The following is a 19,876-nucleotide window of genomic DNA, read 5'->3' on the forward strand; positions in this document are numbered from 1 at the left end:
TCTGAGCTACTCCAAGTTCTCTCCTGGTCTCTGATTAGGCCGTGTCTCATAATGTCCCATTGGCCTGGACCTCAGACCTGTTCCCTCTCTACCCCACACCCCTACCCCCCTCCCCAGACCTGTCAACAGCACAAATGACCCCTCTGCACCACCTCAGGAACTGTGCAATTTTGTGAGACCTTCACTACTTCAGAACACACATCTTTTTTTTCTTCTTCTTCTAAAGCTGCCTGTGTGGTATGAGGCACCTGGTAAGGCTCTCTCTTCTCTGGATTTCATGTGGACACAGGTCTCTATTTTGTTTGGATGTCCCTCAACTTATCTTCGGTTTTGACCATCACATAGACAGTCTTGTTTGAGACCCAAAGAGCTACGGCACTGGATTCCTTCTGAGAAATTCAGGCCTCACCTGCTTCTATCCCTTCTATCCTTCTCTTTTGATCTTCTCATGTCAGGAAGGTCCTTTTCTTGACCAGCAGGAAAATTTTCTTAAATTGTATTCTCCACCTTCTTTTGCTCTGTGCGTTAAGCTCTATAATGACTCCTCCAAGCATTGGCTCAATAGCTTTCAATTCAAGTCCTGAAGAAGGTCTGTTCGCAATGGGTCAGCATGAGGTCTAGAGGTCAGGCTCAGAGCTTCAGTGTTATGACCATTCAAGAGCTCAGACAGGAAGACCTTATGACCGTTCTCTCTCCACCAGAGGTTATCTGATAATGGGGAAGAATGAAGTGGTCATTTTCAAGATAAGCTAATCATGGCTTCTATCTTGGCATACGTTCAAATGGAGTTTAACCACATTAAAAATTAACGTCATCTGGGTGCAACCATGTGCAAATAGATTTTGTGCACTTATGAAATTTGAGAATGAAAATATAACGCCAGGTGTTTTTTTTAATGCCTATAAAATGACTCTAATAACTTTGAATTGACATCTTAGGCGGCCTCAGTTCAGATTGTTTGCATATATTCGTAATGCTCTAGAGTCCCTGAGGGAGAAAAAAGAAACATTTACTCAGTCACCACTTTGCATGACATGGTGTTTAATTCTGTTTTCCAACTTGTTCAAAACACTCTCTTGGAATAGCTGAATAGTTTCTCTAAATCATACTTGTAAATTGTTCCTAAGAAGGCAAAGGCTTTAGCATGTTATTTTTATAATCTATACATCTAAAGTTATTTAAATATGAGTGTTATAAAAGCATAGAGGTAACTGGCCAGGAATTTCGTGTCAATTTCCTAAACTTTATGACTTCAACCCAGCCTAGTGTGTGCACCATAATTTGTAAAGCACCGTTAGCACAGATGTTATAAGAAAAGTCAAGGAATGTTTCAGAGGTGGAATCCTACCATTGAATACCACTGAGCCTAATGTTTACTAAAACATTTTTGCCTTGGGACTTCCCTGGGGGTCCAGTGGTCAAGACTCTGTGCTTCAACTGCAGCAGGCACGAGTACCATCCCTGGTGGGGGAACTACGATCTCACAGGTCGCGCGGCACGGCTGGAAAAATAAAACATTTTTGCCTTTTGTTACATGCCATCACTAAGTTATTTTTCATCATATTGTTGTGTGTTTTTTTATCTGGTTATAAGGACCCAGAAATAAAGCATCATTTCTGGGAAGTAAAGAGAAAATACACAAGAAGCAGGAGGGAAAAAAAAAAAAAGCAATCCAAGGGTTTCTTAGAAAACAGGCATCCATAGAAACATAGTATCTTGAAAACAGAGATGACAGACCTGCTGTATGCTGACCTCAGATCCACTCTGGGGACCACATGTATGGTGGTGACCATGAGGGTCATTCAGATGGAGGAAGGATTGAAAATGATACCACGCTTAAAAAATCAAAAGACCTCTGAGAGATCGCAATGCATTTAAGAGAGGAGACTCAGAGTGTGGTGGTTAATTTTATGTGTCAAATTGACTGGGCCAAGAGATACCCAGATAGTTGGTAAAACATTGTTTCTGGGTGTGTCAACAATGTTTTAATGTTTAATGTTAACATTAATGTTTTGATGGCATTAGCCCACTGTGTCCCACTTTGCCTGGCAAAGCAATAAAGCCATTCTTTTCTACTTCACCCAAAACTCTGTCTCCGAGATTCAATGTGTCGGGGTACAGAGGCCAGACCTGGCTTTAGAATCAGTAGACTGAGGAAGGAGTATCATCCTCACCATTAGGTGTTGTGGGTGGATGACATCTAATCTATTGAGGGCCTGGATGGAAGACAAAGGGGCAGGAAGGGGTGATTCGCTCTCTCCGAGCCATCCATCTTCCCTGCCCTCAGATATCGGCCTTCAGACTCCAAGACCTATACCGTCCGCCCCTGATTCTTGAGCTTTTAGGCTTGGACTGGAACTCACACCACCACCAGCTTCCCAGGGTCTCAGGCCTTCAGCTCAGACTGAACCACACCACCAGCTTTCCTGGTTCTAAGCTGGCAGACGGCAGATCGTGGACCTTCTCAGCCTCCGTAATCACGTGAGCCAATTCTTACAGGAAATCTCCTATGGGTCTGTTTCTCTGGAGAACGCTAACACATGGGAAATTCAGAATAACGCCCTTCAAATGTGGGAAGTACCGTCAGGGGAAGAGAAATCAGTCTTCCTTTATTGACCCTGTAGGCACAGAGGTTTTTTCCAGCCAGCCGTAAGGCATCTCTTACAGGTGGAGACGTAGAAAGACCCAGGGGTCCCCATCACGGTAACGTGCAGCCCCGGCAAGGCCACCAGCTGACAGAGGTGCCGTGGAAGGAATCTGAGCATCAGACAGGTGATAGGAACGGTTGAGTTTTAAGTTCCTTTATGTCCTCTGGCCTGAGATTTATAGTCAAACAGCACGGGTGCTGGGAGCATACATCTACCAAACCTGGGCTCTGTGAAGCCCAGTTTTACCCTCATCCTTAAAGTGCTGTCCACATCAGAGGGCCCCTTTGTGGGTTATCAGACATTCACAGAGTCAGTGAGCGCTCAGGGCAGAGGCAAATAGAGCACATTCGCAGGAAAGTTCCCTGCTGCCTTTACGACGAATCCATCCCCTTGAAGGTCCCTCAGAGAATGATTCAGGAATCCAAAGACAAAGCATCAATGAGGACACACCTGTGTTTACGGCAGACGTGGAAGAGCAAGAGACTGCAGAGCAGCGGCAAGAAGAGAAGAATCATTGTTAAAAAAACCCGGCCATCTGAACTTTTTTTTTAATGTTTTAAAAATGCATTTTACAAAAACCTTTGAAACACAAGGGGTCAGGAATCGTTTTTAATGTTCTGCGCTTGAACGTGGCAAAGGCAGCCTAGCTGGAGGCTGGGCTCTCTGGTTTGCGTCTCTGAAGTCGGATCGATGGCATCCGACGTAGCAGAGAGTTTCTCCCCTTCTGTCTCTTCCATCCTCGTGGACCCCAGTTCCACCGACTCCATGCAGGGCCCCAGAGTTGGGCCCAAGGTTTGCCCCTTTTATCCAGAGGAAAACGTCCTTTCTGAGAAGTGCATTTCTGTTTTTCGGTTTTGAGTGAGGGTTTTGAGTGGGTTCTGTGTGTCCCCGGAGGACATCCTGCTACCTCGCATGTGAGCATGTTCGGCCCGGCGGTTCTGCCGCCGGAACGCACGCGCCTTCTATTCGTTTTCTGGTTGTCGAGTGACCCCTGCTGGTCACTGGGAGATGTTGCCGCCTTCCCTCATCTTGTTTCTAGTTAAATTCAGTCATCCGGCTGGAACTGCTCGGTTCACCTTTGTTTAGTTGTGATAGCTTCTATGAATACCTGTCGTGCTATAAATGTCATTTTCATCGCATTAAACTCAGGGTTTTGAAAACCGCTCCCCATAAAATGGTGAAATTCACAGCAAAGGAAAACATCTCTGTGCTGGTGAATCTTAACGATTCAGTGATCTCATGCTGACAGAGGAGATGACAATTTTTATATTTTCTTGAAAAATACCAGTCGGCAACAGACACGGGGACTGATACGTTTTGAAGCCCAGCTGGCGGCACAAAACATTTGCTGAGCCTCGCGCGGTTGCTCCCATCGATGGAACATCTATAGCTACCCAACCATAGAGCAAGGTAATCTACGGCTTACGCAGCAGAAAGGATTACAAATGAGGCTAAAAACATCCCAGCATTTCAGAAGTCAGCAGCCTAGCCTCCCTGGACCTTTCTGTCTGTAAAGCCATTGGCGTTTTTCTATTGAATAATGTTTTGTTTAGTGCACCTACCGTGTAAAAGACTTGAAATAGGGCAGGGAAGAGAATGGGTAATAAACAGAAAATAGAATACCGCCATAGGTTAGCTGCAACAACATTAAATCTGTATATTTTGAGCCTCTTACCTGCTCGTATGTGTTCAATGATTTATTTCAGTGGAGGTCAGTGTCTTCTACTGAGATTCTCCTCTGTTGTACAGTGAGAGAAAAAGCGATAGCATATACTTAATTACCTTAGTATCGTAATGACCAGCAATCCCCCTCCAATAACTCACTGTGAACAAAGCTACACCTTTAAAAGGATTGTACTGTATACTCTTATGGAAACTAATAGCAGCTCACTTTAGCCAGAGCTGAGATGGGCAAACTTTAGCTCAGCCAATGACGTAGGTCCCTTAAGTCTCTTTGGAGGAAATACGAGCGGCGACATTTTCAGTAGTCTCAGAGGTCAAAAGGAAAAGAAGATTGGATACTCATTGGCTACATGGATGTGTGTGTGTGCATGTGTACAAATGTTCCGTATACACAAATACTCACGCATAGATGTCCAGACCCTAACGTGAATGGAAGAATCGTACTGATAACTAAATACGTTTATGGGATTTGAACGAGGCGTTGCCTGTTGCCTTGTGATTTTCCTCTGTTAAATTTTAGGCACGTATAGCATATCACCTCCCTCTCTTTAGACTTTGCAAACCAAGCTATTATTTCTTCTATTTATTAGTACTTTCTCTTGAAAGGCCAATCCTCCACAGACGCGGAAATACTTTTGTTGTATTTTTTCTTTCCTCTGAATTCTCATCTCTGTTTGCCTTCAACCTGGCAGTGAAATGCCTCAAAGTGAATACAATACCCCAGGCTTTTTAAAAAGTCTTCAGGACTTTCTAATAGTAAAGACCTTGCCTGGGTTTGAAAATCAGCCTGTTTAGAAAACAGTAAATTCATAGCTTTATCCATTGAAAGTCTTATCACAACTCTCCTTTTTATTTATTGGCATGGCTTTTTCTCTCTCAAAGATCTCGTTACTTTATGTGGTTCTTACAACATCTTGACCCTTTCAGTCGATGTTAATTTAACTAAATATTTCTGCTTCTCTGTGTATTTTCCCTTGAAGTTCTCATTTTTTGTTGATGTTCTTTCTGTCTTTTAACTGTTCCTTTTGTTCCATTTTCCAATACTGCAGGGACCCTTAGAGCTTGGAGGAAACATTTGCAAATTTACACTGACTTCCTGTTTATTTATGGCTCTTTCAGCAATGTTCTTTTCTTTGCAAGGAGCTCAAATTCACCAGCAAGAGCTAAGGTCATACTCAAAACATACCTCTGATTTCAACCAAAGAATAAAGGGAGAATAAAAATTGAAAAATATTTTAAGAATCCTAAAGATACTCTGACTCGATTTAAGGTATACATTATAAGGTACATTGTTCTTTTTTGCAGTGAAATGGTGTGGTCTCTGGATGTATCTCTTTTTCCACCCAACTTGAGAATTTAAACTTTGTTCAGTTTCACAAGATGAGAATTCTCCAAATATCGTGGAATTTACCTTAATAAAAAAGAAAACAAACCCTGCTCGTTCCTTCATTTTACAGTTTTTTCCTTGAGGGCATCACCCGAGGACATCATCTAGAGTATCACCTGAGGGCATCACCTGAGGACACCATCTGGAGTATCACCTGAGGGCATCAGTGGAAGTCTGCTGGACAGTCCGTATTGGTGGCGCACCTGACTCAGCCTGGACAGTGGCTAAGTGTCAGTGCTGTTTTAAGGCTTTGGCTGTTTTCTTCTTCTGACTAAGGTACAGCTGTTTCCTCATCTTAGCTATGGCCAGGCTTTACAAAGTCTGTATCATCAAGTTTTCACTTTTAGTGTAAAAGTATCTTATGGTTGATGCCATTGTCTGTTCCTTTTATCTGGCAGATGCCTAGGTAGATAAGCTCCTGAATCTGAGGTCACCTGCAGACCATCCTGTGCCTTCAAATACCGGGTGAGTGGAAAGGCAGTTGAGTCATCTCCACCCACTTCTGTAGATGATTTAGTGTGAACTCCAATCATTATCTCCATGATGGTCTTCACGTCTCTACTACTGGTTCCAAACACCGAGATAGAATCACAGACTTGCACAGCTAGAATGGAGCTCAGTCCAACCCCTTTACTGTATAAAAGGACTAAAAAGTAGCTAAAGAAGTTACGGGATTGTCCGTGGTCATGAACGTTGGCCAATGACATAGCTAGAAAAGTATCAGGTCTTTGTGAATTTATATGTATGGGTGGGTAGATGTTCGTGCAGAATTTACCACAGACAGCAGACAGTCTGAGCTCTTCACAAATCTTGGCTTTTATAACCCTTATAGCAGCCTTCTGAAGTAGATACTCTGATTATCTATCCAATTTCAAAGATAAGGAAACTGAGGTTCAAAGAGGTTAAATAACTTTTTCAAGGTCATGTAATAGGGAAGAACCTTTATGTTCTACTGCAAGTTCATCACTAAAGGGATGTTGCCTATAAGCTTAAATTATACATAGTGGCCCATCTCTGGGACACCTGCCTCCCAGATAATAAGCATGAAGCTAAAATACCTTTGTTTAGCTCACAGGAAACACCCTGACCAGGCCCACCTGTGAATGGCTGCAGGAAAAAAGAAGTTCACACATCTTCTCTGGAGTCGTGCCGGAACCAGGAAATGTTTGATTTTACTGCCTCTCCTTTTAGCTTAAAAGAAGCTTGGGGGGGGCGAGTCCACGAGGCGGGCCGCGCGCGCCGGGAGTGTTTCAGTCCGGCCCCCGGCTCACTGTGCTCGCCTCACGCCGGCCCGAGTTCGCAGCAGCGCTGGGGGCCCCGGGCCTGTGACCACAAAGTGGGAGCCGGGGGCCGGACGGGAGCGCGGCGGCGGCAGCTGAGGCCCAGGCCAGGCCCCCTCCCCTCAGCCTCCCGCCTGCCCGTCTGCCCCGCCCCCGCCGGCGGCGCCGCGCCCCTCCCCCAAGCGCCAGACTAGCGCGGTGCGGGGGCCGCGCGCGCGAAGACGTGGGGGAGAAGCTGGAGCTGAGGCTGGAGTCGCTCCTGGGGACGGAGCCCGCCGTCTACCCGTGGCCGCTGCCGGTCTACTTTCCTGAGTTTCTGGGAAGGCCTGGTTTCCCCAAAGGAACGATTTCTTGTAGAAGTCTGAAGGTCTGACCCAAGAAAAACAAATCCAGTACAGCCGATGAATTGAGGACAAGAAGGTTTCCAATCAGATTTTTTTTCCTATTCTGGAGCCATGTTTTTCAGGTGTCAAACAATTTTCTAAGTCCTTCTCCAACTCCTAGTCCCTAGTGAGTGTGCTTTTACTGTGACAGGGTTGAACAGCCCAGACAGCAAGGTGTCTGAAGATGAAGACCATCACATGGTTGAGTAGATCAGATACGTGAAGGAAATAAGTAAGTTTCCTGAGTTTCAACCCTCAGATTGGGAGAAAATATTTGCAAATGAAGCAACTGACAAAGGATTAATCTCCAAAATTTATAAGCAGCTCATGCAGCTTAATAACAAAAAAACAAACAACCCAATCCAAAAATGGGCAGAAGACCTAAATAGACATTTCTCCAAAGAAGATATACAGATTGCCAACAAACACATGAAAGAATGCTCAACATCACTAATCATGAGAGAAATGCAAATCAAAACTACAATGAGATATCATCTCACACCAGTCAGAATGGCCATCATCAAAAAATCTAGAAACAATAAATGCTGGAGAGGGTGTGGAGAAAAGGGAACCCTCTTGCACTGTTGGTGGGAATGTAAATTGATACAGCCACTGTGGAGAACAGTATGGAGGTTCCTTAAAAAACTACAAGTAGAACTACCATATGACCCAGCAATCCCACTACTGGGCATATACCCTGAGAAAACCATAATTCAAAAAGAGACACGGACCACAATGTTCATTGCAGCTCTATTTACAATAGCCCAGAGATGGAAACAACCTAAGTGTCCATCATCAGATGAATGGATAAAGAAGATGTGGCACATATATACAATGGAATATTACTCAGCCATAAAAAGAAACGAAATTGAGCTATTGGTAATGAGGTGGATAGACCTAGAGTCTGTCATACAGAGTGAAGTCAGAAAGAGAGAGACAAATACTGTATGCTAACACATATATATGGAATTTAAGAAAAAAAATGTTATGAAAAACCTAGGGGTGAAACAGGAATAAAGACACAGACTTACTAGAGAATGGACTTGAGGCTATGGGGAGGGGGAAGGGTAAACGGTGACAAAGCGAGAGAGAGGCATGGACATATATACAGTACCAAACATAAGGTAGATAGCTAGTGGGAAGCAGCCGCATAGCACAGGGAGATCAGCTCGGTGCTTTGTGACCGCCTGGAGGGGTGGGATAGGGAGGGTGGGAGGGAGGGAGACGCAAACGGGAAGAGATATGGGAACATATGTATATATATAACTGATGCGTTTTGTTGTGAAGCTGAAACTATCATACCATTGTAAAGCAATTATATTCCAATAAAGACGTTAAAATGAAAAAAAAGAAGCTTGGGGGGCTTCTCTGGTGGTGCCATGGTTGAGAGTCCGCCTGCCGATGCAGGGGACACGGGTTCGTGCCCCGGTCTGGGAGGATCCCGCATGCCACAGAGCGGCTGGGCCCGTGAGCCATGGCTGCTGAGCCTGTGCTCCCAAAAAAAAAAAAAAAAAAAAAAAAAAAACGAAGCTTGAATTCTAACTCAGCCAAGACGATTCTTTGGGATGGTAGTCCACCATCTACTGGGTCTACTGGCCTTCTGAATAAGGTTGCTCTTCCTTGTCCCAGCACCTCATTTCTGGTTTTATTGGCCTGCTGTGTAGCAAGCAGTACAAGCTTGGACTGGGTAACAATCACATACCTGGTAGGTGGCAGAGCAGGGAAGGAAACCCAGGCAGTCTGGGTCCCAAGCCTGGTCTCTTAATCACTATCTTTCACGAAGGTCAAAGTCAGTTACATGTCATCAAGGTGTCAGCCTGTTCCAACTGATGCGTAAACTACTGAGCGCAATATGAAATTAATCAGTGACGTAGCCACTCAGGGGAGCAGCCCTGGATTTTATGTCCTGAACGTACTGCTAACAAATCTACTCTGTCCCTTGTGTACACATTTCATCTTTCACCACATTCCACTCAAGAGCATTATTTTTCTTCCACTTAACCCCTCTTTGTCTCTAACATATTCTCTCTCTCTCTCTCTCCCACCACCAACACCTCACCCCCCAACACACAGTCTCTGTCAGAGAGATACAGGGAGAATCTCTGCCCTCATCTGAGGAAACTGGCCTCCAAACCTAAAAAGAAGTAGTGAAAAATCTAGTTAAATGTAATATAATGTAAGGTAAGCTCTCGGACCATTTCTAAGTATAAATGGAAATTAGTGGAAAACTAGACTTTTGTGACTTCTTACTGCTGCATAACGAATTACTTCAAAATTCAGCCATTTAAAACAGTAAACATTCATTGTCTTGCAGTTTCTGTGGGTCAGGAATTCAAGAGTAACTTACCTGGGTTGTTCTGGCTCAGGGTTTCTCATGAGGTTTTAGTCACGTTTCACCTGGAGCTGCAGTCACCTAAAGTTCTCTGAGAATTTGTCTGAAATTAGATTTGACTGAGGTTCACTTATAGAGCTGGTGAGTTTGTGCAAACTGTTGGCAGGAGGCTTCCGTTCCTCACAAAAGGACTTCTCCGTCGGGTCTCTTGAGTGTCCTAACGCAACCGTGGCTGGCTTCCCCTTGGGTGAGTGACTCAAGCATAAGCAAGGCAGAAGCACTATCTTGGATGACGTGGCCTTGGAAGCCATTCACCATAACTCCTGCTACATTTTCTGGTTGAGAAGAAAGTCACTAAGTCCATTCACATTCAGAGTAGGAGGGTGGCGGGATTAGACTTACCTTTAGTAAGGAGGGTTAAACCTGTCTATTTAGTAATAAGCTCTATTGAGTAAATATTAAGCATATATGTTTAAAACACTATTTAAGCTCCTAGATTTTAAATATTCCTATCAGCAGTATATGGTTTTCAAACCTTGGCTGCTAATTCCTCTCTCCAATTTTCCATAACTTTCCCCATTCCAAGTGACAGAGCGCTGTTGAAAAATGAATCTCCTGGGTAATTTGGGGTTCAGCTACACAGCACAGTGGCTCCTGAATTGACATCCATGAAAATCAATTTTAATCCATTCATATGTGGCTAAGTAAAATATTTTATGAGGTACTAGATCAAACATCTGTTCCATTTCTTTCAACTACGACTTCAGTAATTGAATTATTTTTGGAAAAGCAATCACATGAGTTTCTCGTAATTATAGACTGTTGATTTGTTCATATTTCATGTCCCTTACAACACTTAAGTGAGCAGGTTGTTTTTCCTACAAAGCACTTGTTCCATTATTTTACTAGAAGCTAAAGCAATCTTATGTACCCAAGTGACTTGCTTCTCAATTGAAATCTGTTTCTTAAGAACAATGACAAACTAAGAGTGTTTGTCTTATTGTTCCAAAACTGAACATGTATTGCTCTTCTGGTTGATTGATTTTCACTGCTAGGAAACAACAGCAGGCGTCCTCAGAAATGTTTGTTTAAGTAAAGCAAGAATCCACCAAACAAACATCATTCAGATAAACAGAAAACACTGCTTCCTCTTGCTGCGTCCCCAGTTGGGTTAACAGAATAACAAAAGTCAAAGAGTCAGTGTATCTAATTAGATCAGACAACGTATTTCAGTGAAAAAGTAATCAGATCCGATGTTTAGCTCATTTGCTCACTCAACAAACATTTGTTATATATCTGCAGCGTACTGAGGGGGAGAAGTCAAGATGGTGGAATAGGAGGACGTGGAATTCGTCTCTCCTCACAAGTACATCAGGAGCACATCTACAAATGGAACAGTTCTCACAGAGCACCTGCTGAACATTAGTGGAAGACTTCAGACACCTAAAAGGACAAGAAAAATCCCCTCGCCACTGGGTAGGATGAAAGAAAGAAACAAGAAAAGAGGAATCGGGAAGGGACCAGCAGCCCTGGTGGGGAGCTGAAGGTGAGGGGAGGTCCCCGCGCTCAGAGAAACCCCTCACAGCAGGGGAATCAGCTGGGACAGAAAGGGACCTTCAGGAGATTGGAGGGGAGTGCAGGAGATGGTCTGTGGAAGACAGGACAGAGTAAGAACTGTACACATGGTCTGTGCTGCAGCACTGCACACCCCAGCCTGTGTCATGAGTCTCCCGGTGCGGAGGGGGACTGGGTGCTGGAAAGTGGGGTGTGGAGTGTGGACCCAGGGAGGGGACAGCTGCTGGCTGTGAAGAGGCAGCCTGAAGGGACAGGAGTAAGGAGCTCCACAGTCAGGAAAGTTTGCGGAAGCAGCCTGGGACACCACAGAGGCAAGGCATCACTGTTGAGTGGCTCGCAAGGGGTGGGCCGCCACCACAGCCCCCTTCCCCACCCACTGGCCTCTTCAGCCTCCGTGGGCACTGGGAGGGACTCCCACCAGAGCAAGTGCGCCCCGGTCTGTCACAACTGCCTGATAGTCCCCACCACTGCAGCAACTCGCACACACACCCCTCGTGGCCGCCGTACCCCTGCCCAAACTGAGCGTGTAAGCGTGCCCCAGTCAGCCGCTGCTTATGCTGCTTCTCGCCTGGGCGTGGAACAGACACCTGAGAGTGGTGCACATGCAGAGGTGGGGTCAACACCGAAGCAGAGCCCCTGGGGCAGCGCGACTAAGGAAGAGGGACGGAAATCTCTCCCTGCAGCTGCACACGCCGTGGATTAAATCCCCGAGACTGGCTTGGTAAACCCTGCATCCGTGGAATATCTGACTGGACGGTGAGTGCCCTCACAACCAAGTCTCGTCTAGCCTCAGCAGCAGTGGACTCTGGGGGCAAGTACACGTGGGGGTTGGGCCACGTCACAGTCTGAGCAGCCCCCACCGTGCCCACAGCAGGTCCAGACACCAACCTAGAGACATTGGAGGGCCTCCTGGGGAGGCGGGGGCTGGCCGTGGCTCACTGTGAGGACAAGGACACTGGCAGCGGAGGCCCCAGGAAAAGATTCTTACTACTGTTATTCTTTATTTTGTTTCTTTCATTTTGTTCAGTTGTTGTTGCTTTTATTATTTTCAATTTGTTATTTATTTATTCCTTTTTAAATTCTGTAATATATTTCCTATTTTTACTTTTTTGTTGTTTTGTGGCTTTTTCCTGTTCTTGCTCTTTGTTTTTTTGTGTGTGGGTTTTTGTTGTTTTTGTTTTTTGATTGTTTTTCTGTGGTTTATGTTTCCTTTGCTTTTTCATAGCTTGCCTTCTGTTTTTGCTTTGTTTTTTATTTTTGTTAGTTTAGTCTTTATTGATTGTTTTCATTTTGGGGTTCTTTGTTTAGTTGTTCTCTTGTTTTTAGTTTTCTTTGCGTTTTTTTGTCTTGTTTAGTTTTTTGTTTGTCTGTTTCTTTATTTCTGTTAATTTGGCTTTGTTTTTATCATTTGTCTTGGGTGTTGTCTGTTTTCTTTTTTTGTGCCTTGTTATTGTTGCTGTTTGTTTGTTTTAGTTTTTGCTAATTGTCTTGAGTTTTGTTTGTCTATTTCTTTCTTTTCTTTTTTTTTTTTTTCTTTTTCTTTCTTTGGCCATGCTACACAGCTTGCAGACTCTTGGTTCCTGGGCCAGGGGTCAGGCCTGGGCACTCGGGGTGGGAGCACTGAGTCCAGGATGCTGGACCACCAGAGAACTCCCAGGCCCAGGGAATATTAACTGTCATGCACTCTCCCAGAGGTCCCCATCTCAACACTAAGACCTGGCTCCACCCAACTGCCTGCAGGCTCCAGTGCTGGACACTTCACACCAAACAACCAGCAAGACAGTATCACAGCCCCATCTATCAGCAGACAGGCTGCCTAAAGTCATACTAAGCTCACAGACACCCCAAAACACACCACCTGATACAGCCCTGCCCATCAGAGGGAAAAGACTCAGCTCCATCCATCAGACTGCAGGCACCAGTCCCTTCCACCACAAAGCCTACACGAGGCCCAGGACCAACCTCACCCACCAGCGAGCAGTCAACAGAAACAAGAGGAACCACGACTCTGCAGCCTGTGGATAGGAGATCACAAACTCAGTAAGTCAGACAAAATGAGACAACAGAGAAATATGTTGCAGATGAAGGAACAAGGTAAAAACCCACAAGACCAAATAAATGAAGAGGAAATAGGCAGCCTACCTGAAAAAGAATTCAAAGTAATGAACATATGAATTTGGGGACACAAACATTCAGTCTATAGTACTTTTCCTCTAATGTCAGAACAAGACAAGAATGCCTATTCTCACCACTTCTATTCAATATAGTACTGGCCAGTGCAATTAAGCAAGAAACGGGAATAAAAGGCATCTAAATAAGAAAGGAAGAAGTAAAATTATCTCTACAGAGGACATGATCTTATATGTAGATAACTCTAAAAAGGCCACACACAAAAAAAACCTATTAAAACTAATAAGTGAATTCAGCTAAGTTTTGGGATACAAGATCAACAGAAAAAAATCAGCTGCATTTCTTTTCACTAACAACAAATTATCCAAAAAAGAAATTAAGAAAACAATTCCATTTACAATAACATCAAAAAAGAATAAAATACTTAGGAACAAACTTAACTATGGAGGTGAAAGATTTGTACACTGAAAACTATAAAACATGGATGAAAGAAATTAAAGAAGACCTAAATAAATGGAAAGATATCATGTGTTCATGGATTGAAAGACTAGATATTGTTAAAATTTCCATATCATCCAAAGCAATCTACAAATTCAGTGCCATCTGTATTAAAATTCCAATGACATTCTTTACAGAAATAGAAAAAGCAATCCTAAAAATCACACCATGAAAGACTCTGAATAGCCAAAGCAATTTTAAGCAAAAAGGACAAAGCTGGAGGCATCCTTTGTTTCAAAATACATTACAAAGCTACAATAATCAAAACAGTATGGTATGGCATAAAAACAGACATATAGGCCAATGGAACTAGAGAGCCCAGAAATGAACCTGTACATATATGGTCAATTGATAATTAACAAGGGTGCCAAGGATGCACAATGGAAAAACAATAGTCTCTTCCACAGATGGTGCTTGGAAAGTGGATATCTACATGCAGAGGAATGAAAGTAGACACTTATCTTACACCAGACACAAATATCAACTCAAAATGAATTAAAGATCCAAATGTAGGACCTGAAAATGTAAAACTACTAGAAAAAAACATAGGGAGAATCTTCTTGACATTGGTCTGGGCAATGATTTCTTGGATATGACACCAAAAGCACAAGCAACAAAAGCAAAAATCAACAAGTAGGATGATGTCAAATGAAAAAGCTTCTGCACAGCAAAAAAAAAAAATCATCAACAAAATAAAAAGGCAACATACAGAATGAGAGAACATATGTGCAAACCATATATCTGATAAGGAGTTAATCTCCAAAACATGTGAACTCCTACAACTAAAAACCAAAAAGATAAATATCTTGACTTTAAAAAATGGTAGGATTTGGACACGCAAAGGACACATAAAAGGCTAGTGAGCATGGGGCTAAGAATTCCTGACATAGTGAATTCATAAGAAAGGGGATCATATTTTAGAATAATCTGTCACAGGATATGCATGACAAACACAGAATCATTTTTGCTTGGCTAGGCTAAGAGCAAAGAGTTTTGGAAAGGGAATACGAGAAAACTAAAAGAGAAAAGTTGTGAGATCAGATCGTGAGGCTAAGGAGTCTGGGCGTTAGGCAATGTCCACATTTTCCAGCAGGGAAGGGACGTGCCAGAGCTCTGCTTCTAGAAAAGTTTATATGGGAACAAGAAAAGACTGGCGAGGGAGCCCAAACAGGAGGTCGCCGCAGAAATAACAAAGACCTAACACGGGCTTAGTCACCTGGGTGAGGAAGTAAGTATTTCAGTCAAGGAACCAGACTGCCCAGCGCGTAGGAGGTGCGAGGGCAAATAAAATCAGGCAGATGAGAAGCATTGGAATAGGGACAGCCTGAGAAGGTAAACAGACGAGACAGGCTAAGAGCGGCCCCTCCACTATCCAGATGAACCCCTGGACCTCCCTGGATCCAGAACCCCTTCATTTATCAGAGAGAAGTGAGGCAGCTGGGACATTTACCTGGCCTCCCACTTTGCATCTTATGATTTAATATGATTGCCCAAGGGCAAGTCATTGTATGTTCTTGAGCAGGGAAACAATGAGATGAAAGGGATGGTTTGAAAATATGAGCCTGTCAGCAAATACCTATTGTAGGAATTACTGTGTTGATAACACTCTCAGCACAATGTCTTCCGGGTCGTATTTTATATTCTTAGGGAAGCCTTTGATACACACTGACGATGAAGCATCTATCAGTGCTGAGGATAAGCAGGACGTTTCTCTTGTAGAAAGGATAATGATGTAATTGCAAAATGGATTCAGATGAGAATTTCAAAAGCGGCACTTAAAGGCAGGGAATGGAAACTACACTCGTGAACCATTCAACAATCTCAGAGATACGGCTACTCTTCATTTATTCAACATATTATTGAGCGTGGCTTTGGGACAGACGTAGTGCTGGGTGAGGAATCCGGTGCTAAGTCAGACGGATAGGGGCTTTTCCACTGTGGAGCTTACAATATGGGAGAGACAAATAAACATACCTATTCAAGCTGCCGGCAGCACCGTGAAAAAACACCACGATGATGAGCAGTCGGCGGATCTGATTTAGGTTGGGAGGTAGACATTGGCACATCTTCCACGAGAGAGCAAGGTTTAGGCTGAGACCTGAAGGATGAGAAGGAGTCTGCTCGACCAAAGTTAGGGAGAAGAGCTGGGAGAGGAGGGGAGACTGACGGGGAGTGTGTCGTGCGGAAGGTTGCTTCCAACCTCGGCTGCGTGGGGAGGTGCTGCGCAGTTCAGCTGCCCTAAGCCTCTGCAATCACCCGCAACCCCCGCGGGAGGGTCCGTAGAGGGAATGCCATCGCCGACCCACCAACAAGTGGGACTGCACCCCTGACTCCTTCTAGATCTGATGGTCCCCACAAAACTCCTCCCCCCCAGTGTTAACATGGAAGTTACCTGGATCTTGGAATATTGTTTTCATTCATTCCTTTTCTTAAACATCATTTTGAAAATAAATAAAAAGTAAAAAACACCAAAGTAAAAGAATCTCCAAAAACAAAGAGTATATACATGTATGTGTCTAACTGAATCACTTTGCGGTACACCTGAAACTAACACAACATTGTAAATCAACTGTATTCCAATTTTTAAAAAGCTAAAAGTAAAAATGAACCAAAGTATTTGTACACTGTTTAAATATTATACAATGTAGGTATCGGAAGTCTTCCTTTTCCATACCCTTTCCCTGACATTCAATCCTACTTCTACAACCCTCTTTCCTGTTGACACATTGTGCATTTCCTTGTCAATTTTTTTACTGTTTACTCAGACCTGATTTTTTTTTTTTTTTACAAATGACTTTTCACATCACCTTTCAAATATAAAAGATTGTCTTTGTGCATTGTCCCAAGATGTATATACTATATCACTTATTTTCAGAAAGGGAGACCAGCCACCACAATTCAAGGGAAAGAAGTTCTGTTATCAGCCCAGTGTCTTCCTCACCACAGATTCAGAACCAATAAAAGATCTACTTAGACTGGCAGCAAGATTATCGGCAAGCAGCAAGGTAGACCAGAAACCAGACATCTGGGACAGATCAGTTTCTTGTGGAATAAACTGTCCTTAAGATAGACATATAATATTAAAACCCGAAATTGTATTCAGAAAAGTAGAGTTTAAGTTTTAAAATGCGATGAGTATTATATTGTGATGATGTGTTTGGAAAAGAAAGAGAAATTTAAAATATCTTCGTGTAATAAATGGTTGAGTATATAGCCTTTGCTTCATAAAAAATGTTAACATACCTGGAAGAGTTACGGCACGTGTGGTGAATGAATGAAATAAAGGCATTGGAAATCGATTCTATGCCCAGTATACCTAGTAAGAAACAGGAAAAACTTAATTAGAAATTTCAGCATGTGAAAGAACAATGCGCAAATAGTGATGGACATTTGTTGTCTATTAGCAGGGAAGAAAAATGAGAGAGACATAGGCCCAAGTATGATTAGAAAAAAGTTAACAAGCAAACCACATTGACTGTCAGGCTAACTTTAACGCAGATAAGCTCACAGGTACACAATGCTTTACATGCGCTTTCACATACTTCTCCAAATCCCTCTCCTCTTAAATTCTCACTGTCCAAAATCAAACTAGACTGTACTGCACCCTCCCCCTCTCCACACCCTCGCTTGTAACCAAGCAAAGCCACTTTAATTGTTCAGTTCCTCAGGAAAGCGGAACTTCTGGTATATTGGGGGTATGTATTTATCATTTTACTTTGAGAACAGCAGGTCTTGGAGTTTACACGGCGAAGTTAATTCAGTACATCAGGGCTTACACTCAGCATTTCCGTGAATCACGAGGAAATAATCTGCGGTTGCAGGAAACTACCACCAGAGGGAGGGTGTGAGCCATTAAAGAAGGGGCTGAGTCCCGGAGAACCCCTTCGTTATTAAAAGAGCAGCTGGGGAGCTTCCCTGGTGGCGCAGTGGTTGAGAGTCCGCCTGCCGATGCAGGGAACATGGGTTCGTGCCCCGGTCCGGGAGGATCTCATATGCCGCGGAGCGGCTGGGCCCGTGAGCCATGGCCGCTGAGCCTGCGCGTCCGGAGCCTGTGCTCCGCAACGGGAGAGGCCACAGCGGTGAGAGGCCCGCGTACCGCAAAAAAATAAATAAAAATAAGATGGCTGAATAAGTGGTGAGGGTTTTGATAGGTGGAAATGAGGATGCCTTAAGTGGGTTCTCCAGTAAAGCAGAGCCTGAGGCAGGGAAGTCCTTGTGCACTATTATTCTATTATTGCTGTATCCGGGAGCAGAAGGGAGGGGCGGGAGGAGGAAACAGGGAAGGGAGGGGAGCCCGTGCGACGGTGTTGTTGAGTTGACCACTGCTGTGTGCAGCTCCTTGCCGCACCTGTGGGGCAAAATGCATCTGAGGTCAGTAGCGTTATCTTGCGGAAGTGGAAAGGGGATTCTGATCTCCCCTTGGTCAAAGGTCCACCCCCAGGATGTGAATTTCCAATTCCACCAGCATTTCCCGGTCGCACAGGCATTTCTAGGAGATGGCAGTGACTGACAAGTATTGTTAGAGTTTGGTTTCAACGGGCTCGTGGATTTGTAGCTTGACTCGGTAAGCACTGGGGAACTCCAGGGATATTTTGAAAAGAAAAGCAGCATAGTCAGAGGGGACCCTTCCCCGGTTGTATGATTTCGCTGTAAAATCTCATTATCTGCCGAAGTGAAATATCGGCGCAGATTCCCAAGCCGGCCCTTGACTGCAGTAGTGGTCGTACAAATCCACATCTCGTGAGCACCGTGCTTTCTTATCCATGATTTCATCCGCCTCTGTGCAGCCCGTGCGACACAGGCATTTCCATTTCCAGAACAGGCAGCATCAAGCAGGACCCATGGAAGATAGTGAGGTTGGAGTGTCAGAAGCTAAACTTGCACAACGCATGAGACTGGCCTGGGAAGTTTTGTTCAGGTTGAGGTCACTCTCCTTTCTCTGGGTTGGGCGGGGGGGGGTTATTGCTTCTAGGAAAAAACCAGAAGGATAATATTTTGGTCTCCCTTGGGGACTTGGGGGTTCTGTATTTGGAGGTTCTGCTTTCCCTCCCACCCTCTTATCTGCACAGGTTCCTGGGGTAGGTGTCAGCCTGGCATGACCCAGCCAGACGGCTGAGGCATTTGCTGCCAGCATCTCCCAGGGGCATAGGACAGACTTGTTCCTGCCCACGGGTCTCTTGACTACCTTCAGTGTGGAACAAAATCAGGGGAAATAATACATACATTTCATTTGTACAGCAGTTTATAATACAAGCCACTTGTCCAAATGTTTCCACATTTAATCTCCGCTGCTTTCTAAACCATTCTGATTTCCTAGCCCCATATTCCTCTCTGCTGTCAACTTAAATTACTTACATTTGGCTCCGTGGCGTAAATGAAAAAACTGGAAAAGGCAACAGTCCTGACAAATAATAGTCCTTACCTAAGATTGTTGAGGAGATTTAATGAGATAATATATAAGAAGTGCTTAGCGTAGTACCTGGCACATAGAAGGTCCTCAGTAAATATTAGCTACTATTTTTATTATCATCATGGTGTTGCTGTCTTCGGATAGTATCCTAATCTTTAGCCATAGTCGTCATAGTAGTTGTATCGTCAGCATCATCACTGGTCCCGTTGCAAACCTTCTAGAACTAACCCTAAATGTTAGGAACTCATATAAAGTGTCTTTCTCAGTATCTAGTATAGAGCGGCTGTCTTAGTCTGTTTGGGTTGCTGTAACAAATACCATAGACGGGCTGGCTTATAGGCGACACACACCTGTTCCTCGCAGCTCTGGCAGCTGTGCTGTCATGGAAGCTGGTGTCGGAGTGCCAGCACGGTCTGACTCTGGAGAGAGCCCTCTTCCGGGTCACAGGCTTCTGACTTCTCACTGTGTCCTCACACGGCCAAAGGGAACAAGAGGACTCTCAGGTCTCTTTTAATGAGAGCACTAATCCCATTCCCGAGAGCTTCACTCT

The 19,876-nt window shown here is 44.1% G+C and overlaps 1 long non-coding RNA gene across 1 annotated transcript in view; it reads right to left on the bottom strand.

Moving 5' to 3' along the window:
- The window catches only part of LOC117312455 (uncharacterized), a 93,125-nt gene that overhangs the window by 50,216 nt on the left and 23,033 nt on the right, over positions 1–19,876 (bottom strand). Inside the window, exons 2-5 of the long non-coding RNA XR_004526795.2 lie at positions 17,160–17,232; positions 15,891–16,014; positions 4,324–4,386; positions 410–1,501 (exon numbers count right to left, since the gene is read on the bottom strand). This is a non-coding gene — a long non-coding RNA (uncharacterized lncRNA). The remainder of the gene's footprint in view (positions 1–409; positions 1,502–4,323; positions 4,387–15,890; positions 16,015–17,159; positions 17,233–19,876) is intronic.

This window comes from Tursiops truncatus, chromosome 5 (genome assembly GCF_011762595.2).
Source record: "Tursiops truncatus isolate mTurTru1 chromosome 5, mTurTru1.mat.Y, whole genome shotgun sequence".
NCBI lineage: Eukaryota > Metazoa > Chordata > Mammalia > Artiodactyla > Delphinidae > Tursiops > Tursiops truncatus.